Consider the following 24,127-nt stretch of genomic DNA (forward strand, 5'->3'; position numbering starts at 1 on the left):
TCATATTTTATTTTAACAAATATTATTTTCATAAACAGAGCGTACGGATCAGAACGATGATCTTCAAGAAGCAGTTTTATGTATAATTAACGATATGAAATGTTTTTTTGTACATTAGATGTGTTTATTTATGTGTTTTCTTGATATTCGTGGACTTTTACTGTCCTAGAAGTTCAGTATGAATAAAAGACTACAATAGTATCGATTTTAATTTAGCGTTGGGAGGCGTGCAATTAATAATTTTAGGCAGCACAGAGCCGAAGGTGACTTCCTTGTAAGCTAGTACATCTACCGGAACAGCAGTCCCTATTACGCGTGAACTGTAATAACAGTTATTATCAAAATGTGAAATTGTTAACAAAATAGAAATATTTCGATCTATTGTTTTGCTTACCAATTTTTCAGCGATAATACATTTTTTTGGCAGAATCTCCATATTTTTAACAGGTTCATCAGACGGTAAAATATAATCAGCACAATACTGAAATGTAGACACACCTAATTATGATGACAATAATTTGAACAGCAATCACTGTGCATAAGACACTGAAAATCGAGTAGTTATTAGTAATTTTAACAAACCTTAATTTTTCTACGTACGTTTTGACCATAGATGACAAACATGGTTTTACTGAATCATCAAAACTGCTTGAGTTATTGTTTGATTTGCAAACGGCAATTTTTATTCTTACAGGGTGAAGACAATAGGAATTAGGACAACAATCTCCATTAAAAACGCACTAAAAGCAAATAAGTCTTTTATTTACAAGAAAATAATTTCAAAAATTACTACGCTACTGAGAGAAAAGTTCATAGTTTTCTGAATTATAAGGTCACAAGTATAAAAATATAGTTTTCTGAACATTTTTTTGGTAGTTACTTGATCTATGCATTAGTTTAAGTAACTGTTCATAAATGTAGTTATATGGACTCTATTTTAATAAATATTTTTCTGTTCTCGTGTTAAACAAAAAATTATTAGGTGACTGAAATATTCTTACGGACGATGCCTCAGATAGCTTAACTCGAAGATCCTTTAGAGCGTAACCAAAAGATCCGGATTCAATTCTCGGCCCGGATTATTTTTTCTGTTTTCTGAGTTAAAGTGAATCAAGATAACTTTTAAGCCCATAGTTAACTAAAAATAGTTTAAGTAACTATCTATTGGAGTACAATAAATAATTTTAGGAATAAGAAATTCAATTAAATGGTAGCGATGCTACTTGAATAAATTTTCCTAGTTCACAGAACTAGATTGTTCTCTCAGTGTATATTTTTGGAAGCTTTTGGTTATAATCTGTATGTATAATATTTCTTATATTTACCTTCATATTTTTTGAAAGACAAGGAAACTGCAGTACGTGACCCGACAGATTTTGTAATAAAATTAACAAAATAAAAATTTGATAAATCATTTTTAAAAATTTTCTTTGAGTACAATATGTGATTGTGCAGCGTAGGAACATTAACTGATTGATATATTTACGAAAAAACTTAAAAATAAGTATAAAATTTTATATGAGTTTACGCAATTAATTTCTTTTTAATGATCAATGTACTGTTAGAGGATATATTATGGACATTGACACTTGTTTGTAAGTACCTAAAATACTTTTAATCTATTTTTTTTGTCAGAGCCTATTAATGTTGAAAAATAAATGCTTACCAGAATGACAGGTAATAATGAACTGATCATAAAAAAATTAGAATCATCATAGTTTTTGTTTTTTTCAATATGACGTCCCGAGTAAAAACAGAATTCCGCCGCACCACCGCTGCACTACAGCCGTGACAATTTTGATTATGTTACAAGTGCCGCACTACCGCCGCACCAGCGCCGTGACAAGTAAATAAATTTCTATTCGCCGCACCACCGCTGCACCACCGCCGCACCACAGCTGTGACGCGCTCGGGTAAAAATAAAATTATTATTTTTTACGAAAAAATAATAAATTTTGTTCGACCGCCGCACCACCGCTGCACCACCGCCGCACCATACCGCCGTTTGATGGTATATACATTGAAATAAAATATTTGTTGATCATACAAATAGCTTAACTAAATTTTTTTAGTTAGATATGGCTTGCAGCGCAGTTGGCAATGTTCGAGACTTCCATGCAGACGATCCAGGTTCGAACCCCATCACAGTTCAATTTTTAAAATTCTTTCAGAGTATTTCGATAGGCGTGCCGCTTCTGTACAACCCGAGGACAAAATTAAAAATCTACATCAATAATACGACTAAAAAAATCAATAATTTCGCGGTGCTTTGGCCTGATTTAAAAAAAAATTTTTTTTTTTTAATATTAGACATTTGATTAAAAGGAGGTTGATCAATAGGTCTTAGATTAAGATTTCTAGTCGCATTATTTATTAATTAATTATTGCGTGATAAATTGATTATGATACCATTTTTTGTGAAAATGTAGGTATGATTTAGCATTGGTGCGGCGGTGGTGCAGCGGTGGTGCGGCGATGCTAGGGGGAGTAAATTTTTAGCGTGCGGCGTAATAGTCCGCCAAACGGCGGTCGTGCAGCGGTGGTGCGGCGGTCGAACGAAATTTATTATTTTTCCGTAAAAAATAATAATTTCATTTTTACTCGGGGTTTTGGTTTTTGATCCAATGTCATGAACTGATACATTGAATAAATAAAAAAATAACATTAATCCTTGATTGCAAACCTCTAGCTCTCATTTAAGTTAAAAGTATTTTTATTTACAGATACTTCATATTCTTCTAATTTACATACATATTACAATTTTTAGCTGAAACAAAATTTAGGTATGCATTATTTCCTTTATTAACAATATTTATTTATTTTTAGCCAGTTATTATCATTGAAAAGTCAAAAATATCATAATAACGAGAAGAGATTAATAATAATAAAGAATTATCGGAAAAAAATTAAATTAAAAAAGGAATAAAAGACAAGAAATTGAATTTCGCGCTTTTGATCCGGTGCTTTAAACGATTTGAGCGCTGCAAATGCGACATACTGTAGCACTTTGAACGTTGATTAGAAGAAGGAGTGAGTAACGATAATATACAGAATATAACTTTCAGAGGTCAACCACCACTTTACATATTTGAGTTGTTTGTTGCCAAGTTACCGATTCTAAGTTTTATTAATTACAATCAAACGTGAAGGATTTAGGTAGTCATTTGTAATACGGCTCTTCTTCTAAGAATTATGAACCTGTTAAAAAAAGAATAGCACCGATTAATAATACCAGTAGATAGTTATCGTGTTTACGAAGATTCGAACTGTCAATTGACAGCGCTCGTTTTTCGGGATATTTTATGCTCTAATTTGTTTTTAATTAAATTTGTTGCAAATTATGCTCGAAATTTTTCATAAATCACCTTCGATCATATATTTATCTATTTTTATTAACTGGAAATAGTATGAATAAATTTTCCGATGAACAAGCTTAAAAAAATCTTTTTCTTATAGATTTTCATGAAGCTTTTTTTATCTAATAACGACGTAATAAAGTCTCACGAATGCTCACAACATTTAATGATGCCTTAGACTAATAAATGGATGTATAAAAATATAATTGAATAAATCAAATGGATTTAATTCGAAGAATTGAAAAAAAAATTAATAATATTTGTTTAGTATTTAAAAAAAAAAAAAAAAAAAAAACTTTTGATTTTATCGACTTAAAATAAATGAAAAAATAATTTTTATTGTTTATTACCTTTTTATTATACACCGGGGCGATTATATATCCTTAGCATAAAATAAAACTAACATTCTCAATAAATAAAATTCTACTTAATATGAGTTATAATTCATAAAAGCAAAAAAATAAAAATGTATAATATAACCGTATAAAATTTAATGACATTTTAATACACTCGGAATATCCGTTTAAATTGAGACATTAAATATCGCATAGAATCACAGTCAATAGAATAAAAGACATATTGACCGAAAGATATAATATGTGTACATATACGTATTTATGTAGATGTATATATACGGAAGTCGTAAGCTTTTGGGACACATAATTGACAATAGTAAGGTATAATCGAGATGCGCGTTCCAAGTCTATGGACTGAGTCTTTACTATTCATCCTACTAAATGGTGTTATATCTGGTATATATATTATATTATATTATATTATATGGGAACATATTTGTATTGTCGGGAAGAAGTAAAAAAGACAGACGATGAAGTGACAAAAAATAATAAAAGAAGACAGAAAGATGACGTGTGAACTCTCGAAAAGGATTACAATCGTAAGCCAGGACTAACAGCCAGTCTGACGTCATAATCCGTGAAATATACTCTTTTTATTTTATTCTCAGAGAATAATTATTACTCGTGATTAATTGATTAAAAAAACTTAAATAATTTTAAAATTTCGAAAATCAAAAAGTGCACGATTCGTTAATAGAAAATTAATAATGTTTGGAAAATCCAAAAGTGCACACCTCATAATGCTCATTCATTTTTTAAGAAAAAAATAAATTGTGTAATTGGTTAAAAAAAAAAAATAATAATAATTAATTAACTTCTTACAGAGTAATTTTTATTTTTTTTTTTTTTTAATATCTGCGCACGCAGTCTAAAAAAATCTAGCTTGATCAAGTGGCGCCATAGTTTTCACGTGAGAGAAATAAGAAAAGTTCATTTGTTTTTATACGTGTGTATCTCAGTGAATTTTAATAAAAATTCAATTAAAAAAAAAAAATACGTAAACTAGGCCACTGATATGAAATACGGACCCAGTTTATCGAATTCTTAAACTAATAAAAAAAGGCCCGGTCTTGAAGTATGAATTTGTTCTGGAGTAATCGTTGTTACATACAAAATAGGGTGACATCAGGACGTCCACGTTAAACTTTTTTCGAAACGTTTTTTTTTTTTTTTAAATAGCAACATTAAATGATTTTAGAAAGTATAAGATGGTTTAAGTTAAGTGTTTTCTCGGTGTACATCGACTTATATTATTATCCAAAATAGCTTAACCTTGACGAGTCGGGTATAAAGCACAACCTCACGCGCTTCGCGCTATGAGGCGTGCAACTGTTTGGAATAGGAGGCGAAAGAAATTTTTAAATTGTAAAGCACTCTCTGATGGTTATTATTATAAGTTATGCAATTGAAAGAAACATCCCAAAAAGCTGTTGCTTATTAAGTGATTGGAACAATTCACGGAAGACTTTGAATTTAATTGTGACTTTTAATAGGATAAATTTGTAGAAAAATACTAGTCGTGTATGGTATAATATTCGGAAACGGGCCTGATGATGAATGACTAGAATCGGTATATCGATCAATTAGTATATGTAGCGTGTGGGAACGGTCGCCATCACGAGTTTTGGGGGCCCGTTCATCCGAAAAACGTCTACGGCTTACAGATCGGCATCAGATTCCCATCAGATCTCAACTCTCTACTCTCCGCAAACCTGTAATCCTCGATGGAATCCTTGCTCGGATCTGAGGGCCCCCTCACCGTTAACGGATTTACTTTTTTGACTCACTAAATGTAGACATTGGTGATGCTGCTGATACGACGATGCTCATCATCACAAAAAATAGTTCTTAAGGGGGTGGTCACTTCTTTTGGTCTGCTCCTTATTCTTATAGCGAGACAGTTCCCATCGTGTCAACCGGAGGCCTGATCTCTTCGGCATCACTTCATCTGTCTTGTTTTTTACTTATTTTTACATCGAATTATAATTTACATGGATCTCCGATCCAGACGTTGTACTTCCTCCTTTATTATTATTATTTCCTCATAATTAATTCTGTTACTTACTTCAATTTAATAAAAGCTTTTTCAAATTTACTGTAGTCTTGCTTCAATCAAGAACTTAATGAGACAAAAAAATTATTTTAAAAACAATTTTACTGAAAATAACAAAATAAATTTGTTGTTCTAATTACGGAAGTAAATATTTTATTTAAAGGAGCAAACTGATGGTAATATTAATTCTTACTCTATTCTCTATTTTATTTTATATCTTCTGAATTTCAATGAAACAAATTTTTTCAACCCTAAATAATTCCGCAACAGCCGATAGGCAGCGAGAAGTAGTCCAAAGTTTTCACTTGCAAAGCGGTACACCAAGTAATTAAATATCATTCAAAAGTTTTTGAATTCAAAAGTTATATTTGATAATTACATAATCTAATAAGGTTTTTTCAAATTTTTTTTTTAAATACAAAAACAAAATACACATACCACAAAAACACAAAATTAATAAATAGATAAATATAATTTGGTTAAATTTTATAAAATTGATACAGAAATAAATAATTAAATAATTACACAATATAAAAATCAAAAGATAAATAAAGTGTATTTTCAAAGTCAAGTATTTAATAATTCGAGCATTTGATATTTCTTTAAACATTAAACTTATCGATTTTATGATGAAGATTTATTAATCATATTTTTAATTTATTTTAATAATATTAACATGACATAATTTATCTAGTAAAATTTTTTAAGTAGACAATTTCTCAAGTAGAAAATTTCTCATTGTCAAAATTTATCAAGGACAAAATTTATTATGTCGTAATTTATCTTATGTTTAATTAAATGCTATAATGCTAATGCTGTAAGCTTTAAATTAAATAACTCATTGCTAATGTCGAATAAACACACACAAAAACCATGCTAAAAGGGCGCAACACGATTACCCGCGTTTGTGTTGGTCTAATGTCGAATAAACACACACAAAAACCATGTTAAAAGGGCGCAACACGATTATCCGCGTTTGTGTTGGTCTAGTGTCGAATAACACATTCATATCATGTTGAATTTATAATAGTGTTTAAGAAAATATAATATTGATATAAGAAATTTTAGGGATGAGAAATTATTGATGTGAGAAATTTTAGGGGTGAGAAATTTTTGTCATGAGAAATTTTAGGGATGAGAAATTTTAGCGATGAGAAATTTTTGTCATGAGAAATATTGCGGGATTAATAAAGGCGGGGAGTCATATGAAACTTAAAAAGACCATTCGGCAGCCGAAATGGAAGAAGATTTCATTTTAATAATAATAATTATTTTCTTATTTATCAAAAAAATGCTATTACTTAAACGACGAAAAGTTGAGGACCAAAGAATTTATAGCATAAAGAAATTCATTGAATCTTCATGAAACAGGTAAGAAATATGTTGATAACCAAACAAATATGTCTTAAATTGAGATTATATCATATGAAAAAAAAAAATTTTAAATGGTAAAAATAAAGAAATGTTAAAAAAGAATTAAAAAAAAAAAAAAAAAAAAAAATAAGAAAAGAACATAACGAAAAAAAGATATATGATGAATAGAAGATAAAAATTTTTAATTAAAATCATCAACATAAAGAGGTGAAAACTATCAGTTTTACTTAAAAAATAAACTTATATAAAATTCAAATTTTCTGAATTGAGCTTTATAAAAATCTAGAAGTAATAATAATAACTTAGTAACATTTAAAATATCCCTGTTTAAAAATATTGATTAAAAAGAATTAAAAATAATAAAATTTGAATTCTTTTCAATAATTTTAATTCATTTGGTTGTATATGTAGATATACACTTTTCATGGAGTGACCGCTTCTGAATTCTTATCAATCAGAATTCTTAACCAGGGATTATGAACTAAGGTAAAAGCCCCAATAGATGATCACGTACCAGTATATGATCACTCCATGTATTTGTATATCTATATTCATAAATATAGGTATACAAATACATGGAGTGATCATATACTGGTACATGATCATCTATTGGGGCTTTTACCTTACATATTTTTAATTAAATTAAAAAAATTAGCTCACAAATAGCACTATTTAGAAACTTAAAAAACCCCGCCATCAAACATATAATTTAGCGAGCTCTAGCGCTCTTATAATTTTATTTTCAAGAATGAAAATAAAAGTATAAAATATACGAGAAGAACGTGAGTGAGAATTTGAACAGGCAGGTCGTGTGTCGTGTCGTCGGGATGCAGCTTTTTGATGGCTATAATATCACACAGCGGGGTGGTCCTCTGTCAATCTTACTGATAAGTTATTCCTTAAATAATTATCAAGTTTACAAATAAATAAATTTAATTTAATAATTTTTAAAAAATTATACTAAAAAAAATTAAATTTTTTCCAGGTTTGTAAAAATACATTATTTTTTAGTACAGACAGCATAAGTTGTAAGTCCAACTTTCCTACAATGCCGAAAGCAGCATTCTGAATGAAATCTACACTAAAAAATTATTATTATTAATTTAATTGAAATTTATCAGAAGTAATAAAATTGTAGTTTAGCTCAAATCATATTATTTAGATTATAAATTTAAACTTACGCTTTGTGAGTCATCCACGCAATCTTTTGCAATAAGTCCGTTGATTGTAATGACACAGGTGAGTGTGATAATTATAAAAATGAAAAAAAAAAAAAAAAAGAGGTTGGCAATGGCCTGGTCGGCTCGATGCTCGCTTTTCGAAAGAGTGGGACCCGGGTTCGATCCCAGCACGCACCAATATTTTTCAGTGATTATAATTAAAAAATATGTGCGTTATGTTACGTTGCCTGCCTCTGGAAGTGGCAGAGATAGCCGGGCGGCACACGTCTGACTTGGACGATCACACATTTTAAGCAACAACTTGAATGGGTGACCACTTTAGTCAGCGTTGGCTAGCGCGAGGAATCTCTGCACACTAGGAGAGGGGCCTAATGCTCCAGTGGTCGATAAAGAAGAGTTTCTTATCAATCACTGTTGACTTAACCCAGCTCCGACTGTACTAACATGGGTTTTCTCTGGTTTTCCCATGTTACTATTCCAATAGCCGAGTGGTGAGGATCAGGGCAAATGCGGTACATAAGGCACAAGTCGGTCCACAGCCGCAATGATAAGGCAGAGTTAACTACACTGTTAAAAATTTCTATAATATTTTTACTAAAAATTTGTTGGAAGTTTTTACGCACCATAATATAGTAATTATAATACACAGTTTTGTAAATTTACTCAACTTTTTATTCCAACTCAATTTAGGAAAATTACGAAACAATTTTTGTAATTTACTAAACATCTATCGGCAATTTGTTTAACAATATTACAATACAAGATTGTAATTTTACAAAACAAATTCTATCAAAAATATTTTGTAAGTTTAGTACTCCGAGAAAAAATATTCAATATATATTCATATATATAGGTAGTTGATAGTTGAAATAGTAAAAAAAAAATAATTTGATCGATATTTGTTGTGATTTTATTTTTATGAAGCGCTAATTATATTTTCCGAAATTTGGCACTTCATACAGACCTTAATTTGCAATTCATTAAATATAAAGTGAAAAACGCATTTGCCCTAACTAAGAATCGAACGCGAGCCACGCACTTGCCAGACCGATACCTAACCCCCTACACCGTACGACCAACCAACCCCTCCATATCCAACTCCTAACTCCTGTCCAATCTCCATCTCCCTTAAAGTCTCAGATGTTTTTTTTAAATTCCTAATTTTTAACATCTTCTAAAATACTAGTGCTAACCATTAAGTGTTAAACCAAACAACAAAAGACATATCAAAATATTTTAGTTTTAGCTATAAAACAATTTATATAAGCAACGAGATCTAGCAAGTACTAGCCAGTTGTTATTTATCTTTAATTTAAGAATAGAAGATTAAGTTTTTATGTATTTTTATGCTTAAGTATCCAAGATTGTATTAAGAAAAATAAAAATAATCTTTTCAAACAAAAAAACCGTACGACCAATCGGTGGTTCAATATCTCATCATTCTTATAAGCTAATCCTACGGGGTAATGGAGCATTACGACTTATTTTTACATCATTTGTGTTATTTGATACTGTTTATTGATGGAAAATAACTAACTTTTACATTATTTATAATCATTAAATATTATTAAAATTAGAGTCTACACTGATAAAAAAAAATTGACTTGACTCAAGAGCCAAAGTCTTGAACCAAGAATACCATTTTGAAGAAAATGATTTTCTTGAGTCAAGAGAATAAATTCTTGAGCTAAGAAATTATTCTTGGTCTAAGAAACTTTTCTTGAGTCAAAATTTATTCTCTTGACTCAAGAAAATCATTTTCTTCGAAATGAAATTCTTGGTTCAAGAGTTTGGCTCTTGAGTCAAGTCAATTTTTTTATCAGTGTAATATACACTCGTTCAAATATATCGATTCCGAAATGATCATTCGAAAGTAATATTAAAATTTATAAAAGATATACGATGCCTCGAATTTCTTATTAGTAATAAGTTATTACAAATAAACAACTATAGACTGAAAATTAGTAAAAATGAATATGATGGACATTGTTGTTTTTTGATACATCAGTCTACATCAACAAGTAGACGCTATTATGGTTCAAATTTATAATCGTATTGAACTTCGGCTTTATAATTAAAAAAAAATTTAATAAATAAATTTAAAAAATATTTTCAAAAACATAAGAAATGATAAGGCAGAGTTAACTATAAGCAGAATGATAAGGCTTAGGGTGTAAAAGGGCGTTATTACGCCTGTACACTAGAAATCCGTATATAAATAATATAAAAATGAAAAATAATTTTGCCATGGCTTTATTTTTTTTTTTTATTTTACTTAAAGCTGAGCTATAAAGTTTTCAAGCTGAATTCTCAAAATAAAGGCTAGCAGTCTGATTATATACTCTAAAGTTAAAATAAAAAACTTAATAAAAATTATTTTTGACTTTTTATTTTGTTAGACAAGATTCGGTAAATTAAAAATTTACAGCGATAAAAATATGTTTTTAACCTGCTTGTATTTTTCTTGAGAAAAGATTTTTCTAGAAATTTATGTATAAATTTTTATTAGAACCGCCAAAGACACTTATTCGATTAATTTATCTAACTAAACTTTAATAATTATATAAACTTAGTTTCAATAAAATTTTCAGTTGCTTCAATAATTTAAATACTTCTCATTGTTCTTTAATTGTTTTCGGTACAACACAGCATGATCCCTACAATAAAAATACATGAGAGTTTAAAGTTAGTCAATAGTCGAAACTCGAAAAAAAAAAACGGGACACGATTCAACATTGGTTAAAATTAAAGCGGGTGCATAGCACGCCATTCAAATTTCAAACAAATATTAACAAATTGTAACTTTCATAATTGAAACATCAAAAATGTATTTATCAAAATTATTGATTAGCATTTATAGAAACCATTAAATTTATGAAAATAATATTTTAACCATCGGTACAATAGAATAAACAAAAATTTGAAAAATCCAAAAGTGCATGACTCATAGGACTCATTTAATTATGAAAGAATAATAAAATAAGAAATGTGAAAAAAAAAAATAAAACAGCGCGAATAGGACGATAACGCACAAGCGCCCTTAGTGAGATAAATATACGCAATATATTTAGACATACAGTGTTTTGGTATTTTTGTTTTATTAATTGTAATTAAACGACACTGATTTACATAGCCGCTCGCAATAGGGGACCTACAACTCCTTCAAAGAATTTAGTAAAAAAAATTTGACTCAATCGATGGATTTTTTGGCAAGTTACAGTGTTTACGGGTTTCATACTTGACAGTCGGTAAAATTTTTTGAACTATTTTAATGTTTTTTTCGGTTTTTTTGCACTAAATAAACTTTTGAAAAGTAGATAATTAATCTTCATTAAATAATCTTGACAATATTATGCAAAATATCTTGACTCCATTAACTAACAAGGGTATAATAATAAAAACAGTAGCCAAAACGAGGCAAAAAAAAATTTTCGATCGTCAAGCACTCTCTGATGCTTCGCATTATGAGTCGTGCAAAAAAAGTACCAATCAAACACTTGAGATAAATTTAAAAAGCGTTCGAGAAAGAATGAACATAGCGTGACACCTGGAAGCGATTAGCGATATTACAATATCATGTGTGGCCATTTAAGGAGCTAGTGGCGCCACCATCTGAGAAATCGAGTACTTTTGTTTCTATGTTATTATTTCTATGTTATTATTATAAACAAATCATACGGATTAGACTGATGATATTGAATAGGCAAAACATTCACCGTCATTCTGAAGCTAATTAAAAAAATTAGGAAAACAGTTGACCCTGAAGGCCATCCCTGCAACTTCCCGCTACTTTCGTAATTAAGGTATTACCCTCGCGACTTCCGTCGTCAAAAGTTTATGCTAGAGTGTACGGTACACATACTGGATAGTCATTATTGACAAGCCTAAAACTTTTTGCTGTTTATGTACTTATTTCAGCCAATCAAGATCGAGAAACTGATCGTTTGAAAAGTCTGGCAACGCTGCGTGAGCGTTGAGATATTTTATAGTGGTTATACTGTAGTGTTTTGGACTAACTGTAGATTAACCTCTGTTTTGACACATGCGTTTATTTATTTATTTACATAGATTTATTCAGAAATATAATTACAATGTCTGAAAAATTGACTTATAAAGGACGATTCATAAAAAAAGTCCTTGAAAAACGACAAAAATCTCTAACAAACATGAAAATAATTATGCAAATAACAAATAGAAAAAAAATAATTGACAGTATTGTTTTGTTTTTTCAGAAAAATCAGTAACTAATTTTTTTATGTTGATGTATTAACTAATTTAAAATTTTAGTATTTTTTTTATTTTTTCATCTGACTATTATTTTTATAACTTATGACAGATTAATAAATATTATTATATTAAAATTGTTAACTTTTTAAATTTTTATAAATATAGAAAAATACTTATTTTCATAAAATAAGTATCACCTAACGTAAATTAAACTTTTCAAATTTGTCAGCACATGCGCGTCTCATACTTTTTTCGCGGCTCACAAAACTTGCGCTGTTGCCACAGCTTTATTAACGTATCCCCTCCTCGGCTAAAGTCTGGTAAATTTTTCATTACTTATTAATAAATATCTCTGAAACTGTGTGGTAATTATCAATGAATTTTTTTTTTTAAATTGTTTAGTTGATAGTTAACGTTACTCTAGTTTTTTAAAAAGATCCTAAGAAAAGTTTCTGAGATATAAAAATGTTTGTAGGTAAACTTTTCGATATCCCGTATACCGTAATGTATAAGAGCGTTTAAAACTCAAACTTTGAAATTAAATATCTCGGAAACTAGATGGTCAAAAATTCTCAAATTGCGCCAATCGATGCAGAATTATATAAATATTAATCTGCCATACCCGTGTAAAAAAAAAAGTTCCGGAAACATTCCTCAGAAAAGTTCCGATTATGAGACGATCCGGAACTTTTGCGGAACTTTTCTGGAACTTCTCCGGAACTCTTTAGAAACAACATTTAAAAAGTTTACCTACAAATTTTTGAGTAACCAAAAATTTGAAATTCTTAAAATTTTTGAGGAACTTTTCCGGAACTTTTGCGAAACTTTTTCGGAACTCTTTGGAAACAACATTAAAAAAGTTTACTGAAAAACTTTTGAGTAACCAAAAATTTTAAATTCTTGAAATTTTTAAGGAACTTCTCCGGAACATTTGCGGAACTCTTTAGAAACAGTTAAAAAAATTTACTTACAAACTTTTAAGTAATCAAAAATTTGAAATTCTTAAAATTTTTTAGGAACTTCTCCGGAACTTTTGCGGAACTTTTACGGAACTTTTTCGGAACTCTGTAAAAACAACATTAAAAAAGTTTACTTACAAATTTTTGAGTAACCAAAAATTTAAAATTCTTAGAATTTACTAGGGACTTTTCTGGAACTTATCTGAAACTTTTCAGGAATCTTTCCGGAACTTTTTTTAAATGTTTTTTGGAACTTTTTTAATACTGTTTCTACAGAGTTCCGGAAACGTACCGCAAAAGTTCCAAAGAAGTTCCTAAAAAATTTTAAGAATTTCAAATTTTTGGTTACTTAAAAGTTTGTAAGTAAAATTTTTTAATACTGTTCCAAAGAGTTCCGCAAAAGTTCCGGAGAAGTTCCTTAAAATTTCAAGAATTTAAAATTTTTGGTTACTCAAAAGTTTGTCAGTAAACTTTTTTAATGTTGTTTCCAAAGAGTTCCGAAAAAGTTCCGCAAAAGTTCCGGAAAAGTTCCTCAAAAATTTTAAGAATTTCAAATTTTTGTTACTTAAAAATTTGTAAGTAAATTTTTTTTTAATACTGTTTCTAAAGAGTTCCGGAAAAGTTCCGAAGAAGTTCCTTAAAAATTTTAAGAATTTCAAATTTTTGGTTACTCAAAAGTTTGTAAGTAAACTTTTTTAACGTTGTTTCCAAAGAGTTCCGCAAAAGTTCCGCAAAAGTTCCGGAGAAGTTCCTAATAAATTTTAAGAATTTCAAATTTTTTGTTACTCAAAAATTTGAAAGTAAACTTTTTTAATGTTGTTTCCAAAGAGTTCCGAAAAAATTCCGCAAAGGTTCCGCAAAAGCTTCTCAAAAATTTAAAAATTTCAAATTTTTAGTTACTTAAAAGTTAATAAGTGAAATTTTTTTTAATACTGTTTCTTAAAAGTTCCGGAGAAGTTCCGGAAAAGTTCCGGATCGTCTCATAATCGGAACTTTTCTGAGGAATGTTTCCGGAACTTTTTTTTTTACACGGGAAGTTTAAAAAAATCCTAAGAAAACGACTCTGGCGAGGGTAATACCTTAAGCGCTCAAAATTGCACTTATTACATTTTTGAGCTCGAAGAAAAAAATTGATTACCAAAAAATGTTAAGCCTTATTCAATTTTCGGGCTTCATAATAAACTAATGTTTTGTGGTGATGATAGGCGTTACAATTGTAACTATAACCAAAGTTTACTGAAATAAATAACTGTGAGAGCTGGGCCTTATGGTGTCTTTGGGGGTCATTGTAAAATTAGGGCCTTACAAACGAAAATATACGTGAAGTTTAATTAAGTACATTTGAATAATTCTTTCACCATATGTCCAATTATCGGTGACAAAAGATGAAAGGCTTGGGCCTTATTGGGCCCCAATGAATAAACTTCTCGGCAAGCGTTACAACAAATGCTGGGAATAACTTCTAAGACACTTACTTGAGTAGAGCTAGTGTGAGTCTTATTGTGGGACTTATAAGGCCCAGACTGAGGCCCAGGCTTATACCCATCTTGCTTTTCAGTCCCCTTTATATTGACGTTGTCGACGGCATAATACCGGCCGGTGTCTCTTTATGATTAGCATTGTGTTGTTGGTGAGGCCCAACGACTCAGCACGAGGTCGGTTCTTATGCCAGACAAGGCCCATGACAACACAAGCTATGCCAAGCACGCGTCTGCTTGTCTCCTCTACTCGTACCAAGTACTCGCCGTTGTCATTGCGTGCGTGCCTTTATTTGTAATGCATTATTAACAACCATAAGTCCCATAAGGCCCCGTATTCACTCATGAGTTCAATCTTTCGTTCATCTTTCAACGCAAGTCTTTATCCTGCCCGACGTACCTCGCTTCAATGGATTACTTTTTCCTTTTTTTTTTTTTTTTTAACACAATTTATGTTTTCTTTTTCTTATACTTATAAATATATTTAAAAATTTAAAGGAACGTTTTATAGTCAATTGTCGCGATTGTGCACCTAACAATGATTTAACTTGACCCGAGTTCTAGTGGGTGGGCCGGATTCTTATCTTTTTTTAATTTACGGAGACTGAATTTTACAAGAACAAGCTGGGAGTTTTTTATTTTATTAATCTGATTTGTAAGATTTTAGAGATCTTAGTCTCTAATAAAGCCCAAAATAATATTTTATGTAAGGCCCGATTTTTGACAGTCTTAAAGTTTACAGTAATGTGCTGAACACAAAATTTTATTGGAGTTAAGTCCGAAATTTACTTAAAATCAGACCTAAAACATCATAAGGCCCATTTTGTTCAATTTTGAAGATTGTCAATATTATTGTTTTCCTGAAATATTTTACAATACTTACGGGTGATTCTCTGTAAAGACGTCTTAAATCTGTACAAAATTGTCCGACCAAATTATTTTTGATTTTATCAGAAAAAAAATTAACAAGGGCTACAAAACTATCAGCTTAATCATAGTAAATAAACAGCCGAATTAATTTTTGCTTTTTTGACATTTGTGTATCTTTTGCCATATAACATGACAGGGGACTGTTTGCCAGAGGACTGTTTTTTTTTTATCAAATTGAGAAAAATCAAGCAAACTATTTCAATGCATTCAACTTTTCAAGTTCTCAATGAATGTTTACATTAATTAGAATAATATTAAGACTTATGGATCCAATTTTATAAATAAATTATAAATAAAAATAGTTGCCAGGGGACTGAGTTTTGAAGTTGTCCAGACACATATTTCCAGCACAAACGGTGCTTTAACACTAAATAAAATGACGATAATGCGCTAACAGCCCTATGGTTATTAACTCAAGGCTAGTTAGATCCTTATAAACCTTACAAAAGGTAAAATAACACGCTGGATTTTTTCTTTTGGCTTTGAACTTCTGGCAGGGGACTGTTCTTAAAATGCCTGGGACAAACTTTGGTTTAATGAATTTAATGAAACAAATTAATTTTCGGTACTTTTTATTGAAGAAGATTGTTAGTTAACTAATTAAGTTTATAAACATTATGGACCAAATTATATATTATGGGCGAATAACTTAAAATTTAATCTTAAAGTTTTAATTTTGGGAATGGGACAGCCCAGGGGACTGTTATTTCGATGGTTTACGAATTTATAGCAAAAAAACCAAAATTTATTTCATTTTAGTTTTCAATACTCCAAATAGAAATGTTTTTTTACTTTCGTAATAAATTTTTTTAGTAACAAAATAACAATTTTTCTAATAAAAAAATGCCTGGGACAGAAAAAAACATCCTTACAGAGAATCACCCTTATAGATCATAAATTTACTAAACAAAGCTTATACTGACGTAATTGGTTTCAGAAAATTTTTATAACAATACAAATTGATTCCGAGTGAGCCAAAATAAGGCCCAAAATTACAATAAGACCCAAGAATAGAAAAATAAACTTCTTAATAATTTCTAATTGAAAATTGTTTATAGTCACTATAAAAACACGAGTGCGTAGTAAGGCCCAAAATTAATATAAGGCCCAAAATATAAAAAGATAAGTTTTCACGGTAACACGTAATTAAAATTAACGTAAGTTCACTCTGAATACCCCAACTCTACAACAAGATCTAAAATTAACATAAGGCCCAATTGTATAATAAGGCCCAATTTTTTATTTTTCAAGTATCGTTTACTTGCCTTCAAAATTCGACACGCCGGGTGAATACAGAGTCTTTGTTTAGATTAAAAAAAAACCTTTTTCTTAATCCTGGGCCCACTTCTGTCGCGTTATTGTGTAAGTATATCAGGCCCTGGAGATGCGAGAAGTGGGAAAGAAATGAGAATAAGAAGAGACCCCCTGGTGATATGAGACACACGGTAGCTCCTTTAAGTGTTCCCGCTCTTGAGACCACCGTGACATTTACTCGGAGATTTATTTTTTAAAAGTTTTATTTTTTTCCCAAATTCTACAATACTCACCGACGAATGAGACAATAGAGGTAACGAACCAGAAACTGACTAAAAAATTTTCTACTCGAACCCGCTGGTCTTTTGTCTTTTGTCACTTGCGCACTTTACTAGAATTATTTACGTTCTTTGTGTTTAGACAAAATCATAAAAGCTAGCCTCAAGAGTGGAACGATCTATTGAAAATTTTAGTGATAAATTAACGTTACTCTTGATATTAATAGTGAATTTAATACAGCGCCAAAAAAATTAGTATTGTATAACTTCAAGAAACAAAATTTTCTTTGTAGTACAAATAATCGTTTGGTTCAAGAATTTTAAAAACTATTTTAAAAGTTTAAAAAGTAATTAGAAATTCTAACATTTAATGGATTTAAATTCAAATCAAGTTAGAATGAATTTACTAAATAACACATATATTATTGTCAGTATTATTATTCTTACTATTATGCATGAATTATGAAAAAAGAACCAATTACAAACTGTATTAACCGTAATTAGCCAGCGATACAATTAAATATCGCATCAGTTTTCGTCAGTTATAATCAAACGAAACAATATTAAGCTGCAATTTTTATTCCACATCTTCCTTTAAATTAGATAAGGGGATTAAAGAATAAACTGAGTTGAAAAATAAATTTTTTCGAAAGTTATCGTGTTTACCTCTCTATAAAGATGTGAAAAATCTACGCCATGAACAAAATCACTTTTTTTATGTAAAAATAGCAATTAATCGATTTAAAAAAAATTTTATGAGTTCAGTGACTATGTTTCTTTTTAGGGGTCATTCATTAATTACGTAAAGACAATTTTGGTGACTTTTGAGCCCCCCTACCCCCATGTAAGTATACGTAGGATTTCTTGAACCCCCCCCCCCGCCCCTTTCTTACGTAAGATTCTATCTTGATCTTCTAAATAATAAAAATACGATAATACATGGAAATATGCACTATAATTTTTTCTATAGAACCAAACATGAATAACAATAAAAACATTTTAAATTTTAATAAGTTATTTTTTTTTCAATAAGCAATAAAAATTATTTAAATAAAATAAAAATTCGACTGTACACTTTAAAATTAAGAAAACTATTTGGAATTCAAAATGGAATGTGATTTTTAATATTAAATTTTGATTCACGAAATATTATGAAAGAATTAATTTTACCCCCTCCCCTCCCCCCTTTCCAACATAAGGGCATGTAGAAATTTTCTTAAATAAATAAATGAATAAATAAATAATATTCCGTCTGAAAAAAATTTTTATCACAATTTTTCAATTAGTTATACAATAGTTAATTAATAATTTTTTTCTGCTTAAGCGGAACTTCATTTTTTTCAAAAATCATCTAGATGCCATTCCGAGTCGAATGACACCTCAATCATAATTTTCGGAGATTGCTAAAAAAAGTTTATCAAAAAGGCACTTGTTGACTAGACGAATATAATATAATAGCTTTAACAGCTAAGCTCCGTAGCGCGCAGGCACTTGTACCGCTCGCCGCTGCGTCAAATAAAAATTCATATTATTTAAACTAATACTGGGCAGTGAAATTTTATTTTGAAATAAAGAACTTAAATATACAACGCGTATGACTAAAAAAAAAAAATTGATTACCGTACTGAGAAGTCATTAAAATTTCAATTTGCTTATTTAAAAGTTAATAAAAAATATGATAATAAACAAATGAAATTTGCAAAAGAATTTTAGGTTAAATTATAGATATTTTACTATGATCGCTGAAAATTTCGTTAAGGTATCTTCAATAGCTTTTTTAAAATTAATTTTTTAATTAAAAGTGTCGAAAATTTTTATTGTAAAAAAAATTGTTAAATTCAAAATTTTCAAAAACTGTTTTTAGGGATGATTTTCAGGTATGACTACTTTCGATAATTATATTTTAATAAGTTTTCTATCATCAAGTGGTAAAAGGGGGGTCCACTTGACGTGTTTTTGATTCGGTACAAATTAATGTGACAAGACTGATCTTGATTTTTAGTCGATAACAGAGCATACATTCACGCTAACGTTTAAGGCATGCCATAAAATCGCAAACTAAAATCTTTTCCTTCGTAACAATCACTTGGAACCCTAAATTTCTTTAGTTATTTCCAATTTCTAAATTTATTTTCTTGTTTAATCAAATTATTGATTAGAACAAAACAACAATAAACTAAAAAATATTTTTATCGCTTGTATGTAAAGTAAAAAATGATATAATTCATTTTAGTAAAAATTAATTATTCAAGTAAAACACAATGACAGAAACTTTTGACTGCTATAGTTAAACATTAAGAAAAATACTTAAAAATTTCAAGAAAAAATTCCATCTATTCCCGAAACGCCCTAATATATTTCTAGCTGGTTGATTCTTTGTGGCTAGACACAGTAGGATTTAAATGGGTGTATCTATCCTATTCCTATTCATTTAAATATATTTTTTCATGCCCAATGGTTTTGTAATTTAGTAGTAAATTCAGTAAAGAAGTGTGTATTCACCGAGCACTTTACTTATACCTACCGGTGTTATTTTTAAAGCCTATTGTCATAAAAGTCCGGGCCAGGTTGACCCGTGTCAGGCGCCAACTTGCGTGAATGTATCATTGGCTCTCCAGAGAGCTAAAAAAAATAAATAAAATAAAGTAGAATAGAATACAAGTATCATCAGTGTTTAGTTCCCTCTTATATCTTCCATAATATATATCGTAGTCTAGAGTGTCCATTGGAATTGGTATGGGTAGATGATCGCTTGGGACTTAACTCGTGTCGTATCCCATTGGGTCGGTAAGGCCCCACTGTAAAGGGGACGTAAGGGACTCACTGAGCTTTTGTCAAAAATAAAAAACCTCAAAGCCGTCTTTATTGCAGACTCAAGAATCCTCAGGTGTTGATTCAACTCAGCCTTTTTTACTTTTATTTTACTATTATTATTGTTATTACACACCGTAATGCACTTCCAATGCTTCACTGCTCGCTTTATGTCAATGACAAATTCGAGATTTATTTAATATAATGCCAGTTTAAGGTGGTCTTGTCAATTACATTAGAATGCTATAGCGGGGACTGTAGAAGAAAAAAAAAATTACCGAAACTATTTTGTAATCGATAAATTGCTGAAGATTAACACTCAAAATATAATTACGAATTCGACAGTAATTTTAAAGATTGGAATTTTTTTTTTAACAAAAAAAAATTTGCAATTACGGCGTCACTCACTCAGATCTGCCCACTATTAAAACCCTCTTCTCTTTTTAATTGCTAAATTGGCAGCAATTTCAAAGGAATTGAGGATTCATAGTCAGGGCTTTGGTTCGCAAAAATTTTTATTCGTTGCTTGTATAAAATCTATAGCGCAACACGGATGAAAAAGTACCCAAAAAAAGGTTTTTTTAAATCTTACTCATCAAAAAATATATTTATACTATTTCCAGTTTATGAAAATATGGAAACATGAATTTTATTTTTTGAAAATATTAGTTTTATTTCATACTAAGGAAATATAATCGTCCTGGTGTGTAATAAAAAGGTAAAGAAACATTAAAAATTATTTTTCATTCATTCCAAGTCAATAAAATCAAAAATTTATTTTTTTTTTTATACGAAACAAATATTAATTTTTTTTTTTTTCAATTTTTCGAATTAAATTCATGTGATTTATTCAATTATATTTTTATACTGCCATTTATTAGTCTAAGACATTGAATGTTGTAAGCATTCGTAAGATTTTATTACGTCGTTATTATACAAAAAAAAACTTCATGAAAATCTATAGAAAAAGATTTTTTTTTAAGCTTGCTCATCGGAAAATTTATTCATGCTATTTCCAATTATTAAAAATAGATAAATATGTGATCGAAGATGATTTAAGAAAAATTTCGAGCATTATTTGCAATAAATTTAGTCACAAACAAATTAGAGCACAAAATTTCCCGAAAAACAAGCGCTTTCAATTGACTGTTCGAACCTTCGTAAACACGATAACTATCTACTGGTATTATTAATCGGTGCTATTATTCTTTTAACAGGTTCATAATTTTCAGAGGAACACGGAAAAAAAAGTATTGCTATTTTCACGATACAGTATAGTGATGATCACGATCCTCGTATGACTATACTTTAGATGTGCATATGCCCGATCTAGTGGATCGTGATTATCACGATCCACATGGATTCGGATATCGAGTGTCTATATTGCTATGGTTTATAGATGATTAAGTTATCTTTAATTAAATGTTAATTATATCTTATTGCGAAGGTTGGCAATAGCCTAATCGGCTCGGTACCTGCATTTCGAAAGAGTGGGACCAGGGTTCGATTCCGGCGCGCACCAATATTTTTCAATGATTATAAACTAAGAATATGTGCGTTTCATTGCCAGCCTCTGTACCGGTCGGGTTTTCTGTGGTTTTCCCATATAGTTATGGCGGTAAAATGTCATTATAGAAGTACCTCCATACTATTTAAGACCGTAATGCAAATGCAGGTACTGATTATAACGCGTAAGTCGGCCACATTCGCAGCACATGTGTGTCGGGCATGAAAGAAAAAATCCCGACATGCAGGGGGGTGGGGACGAAAAAGTGGTTGAGAGTTATAATGACGGGGTTGAGAGATTATATTACGGAGAAAAAAGTGGAGAGACAATAATTCCCCACCCTCCCTTGTAAAACACTCTACAGTGATACAAGTAAAACCATCCTCAATTATAACCTCAATTATATTTTATTGCAGATTATTGTTTTTTTAGTTTTTTGGTATATTATTGTTATTAACAAAAATAAAAATTCCTATTGTAGCTTGATTAGTTTAAAATTTTTTTGTTGATTATGACAGTCAAGAATTGGGTTAGGTTTAAAAAATGACTTACAGCAGATGGACTTTATCTTATATAACTTTTTTTTTTATTTTTACAAATATTATTAGCCTAGAAATTTGTATTATCGAAATATTCATTTAAAAGAAGCAAATATTTTTGTCATAAGAAAAAAAATTTTTAATGGAATTTTTACTCCTTTATTACTGAACGTACTCCATACAATTATATTTTTTTGTATAAAATAGTATGGGATCAAATCATTTATGCTAAAAAAGACTTTTATGAAAACAAAAATTTTATTTATTTAATGCAATATATAATGTATATTGTTTCTCCTTATCAACGCAGTAGAATTATATGCAATAACCACGGACACAACATTAACACAGTTAACATAGGAAGATTTATTTCTTTATTAGCCTTCAAAAATCGACACAAGTTTTTCAAGATTCCACTCGAGTAATTTATCAACAACCCAATCATCCGTATCGCTGTTAATATTAATTAACTAATTTATGTAATTATCATTATTTCATCACCAAAATTGTAAACAAATCTACTCGTAAGAGTTTCAGACTTGGTTATGCGTGGTGGCGCTAAAGGCGTCGTGGATCGTGATAATCACGATCCGTTTTGCCGTAGTAAGGAAACGTTTCTTTATGATCGCAATACGTTTTGACATATTCACTATACCATGGAAAGTTAATATAAAAATCCAAAATATAGAGTATATCAGGTTATAATATCGTGAAAATGACGATACTGTTTTGAGCTAATCACAATACTACGTTCACGATCCACTGGATCACTATAATAGCAATACTTTTTTCTCCGTGAAGAACCGTATTGAAAATGACTACCTAAATCCTTCAAGTTTGATTGTAATTAATAAAACTTAGAATCGGTAACTTGGCAACAAACAACTCAAATATGTAAAGTGGTGGTTGACCTCTGTAAGTTATATTCTGTATATTATCGTTACTCACTCCTTCCTCTAATTAACGTTCAAAGTGCTAGAGTATGCCGCATTCGCAGTGCTCAAATCGTTTAAAGCGCTGGGTCAGAAGCGCGAAATTCAATTTCTTCTCTTTTATTCCTTTTTTAATTCAATTTCTTTCCGATAATTCTTTATTATTATTATTCTCTTCTCGTTATTATGATATTTTTGAATTTTCAATGATAATAACTGGCTAAAAACAAATAAATATTATTAATAAAGGAAATATTACCTGAATTTTTTTAGCAAAGAAGTGTAATATGTATGTAAATTGGAAAAATATAAAGTGCCTGTCAATAAAAATATTTTTAACTCAAATGAGAGCTCGAGGCATGCAATTTAGGATTAATTTTTTTATTTATTATGTACATCAATCAATGAAAACGAAGAGTAATATTTTTAGCCTTGTTAGGTATTGATCTGTCATCTTTTTAAATAAAAATGATAATGTGTTATTGTAGACAACAAAAGAATTGATAGAATTAGAAATAATGTGATGAATTGAAAACTGGATTTACGCAGCATGATCCGAGTAATTTTATAAAACTTACCATACCAACGAAAAATAATAAGAATAAAAATGAATACAAGATATCTGTCGAGCAATCCTTTATTCCCTCAATCCCAGGAAATAGTCAATAATTATATAGATGAGAGACGATCGGCCTGAACAGACCAAAGACCTAAGAGAACTAACCAAAGAGCTAGGCCAAAAGAACAGTAATAGCCGCTCGATAAATCTCCGAAAAAAAGCCACGGGAGATCACTATACATATAGACAATACTTTTAAATAGTTATTATTATATTAAGTATTAAATATTTATTATGTTTTATTTATAAAAATGAAAGTACTTAATTCAGCGG

Source organism: Cotesia glomerata, linkage group LG7, assembly GCF_020080835.1.
Source record: "Cotesia glomerata isolate CgM1 linkage group LG7, MPM_Cglom_v2.3, whole genome shotgun sequence".
Taxonomy (NCBI): Eukaryota; Metazoa; Arthropoda; class Insecta; order Hymenoptera; family Braconidae; genus Cotesia; species Cotesia glomerata.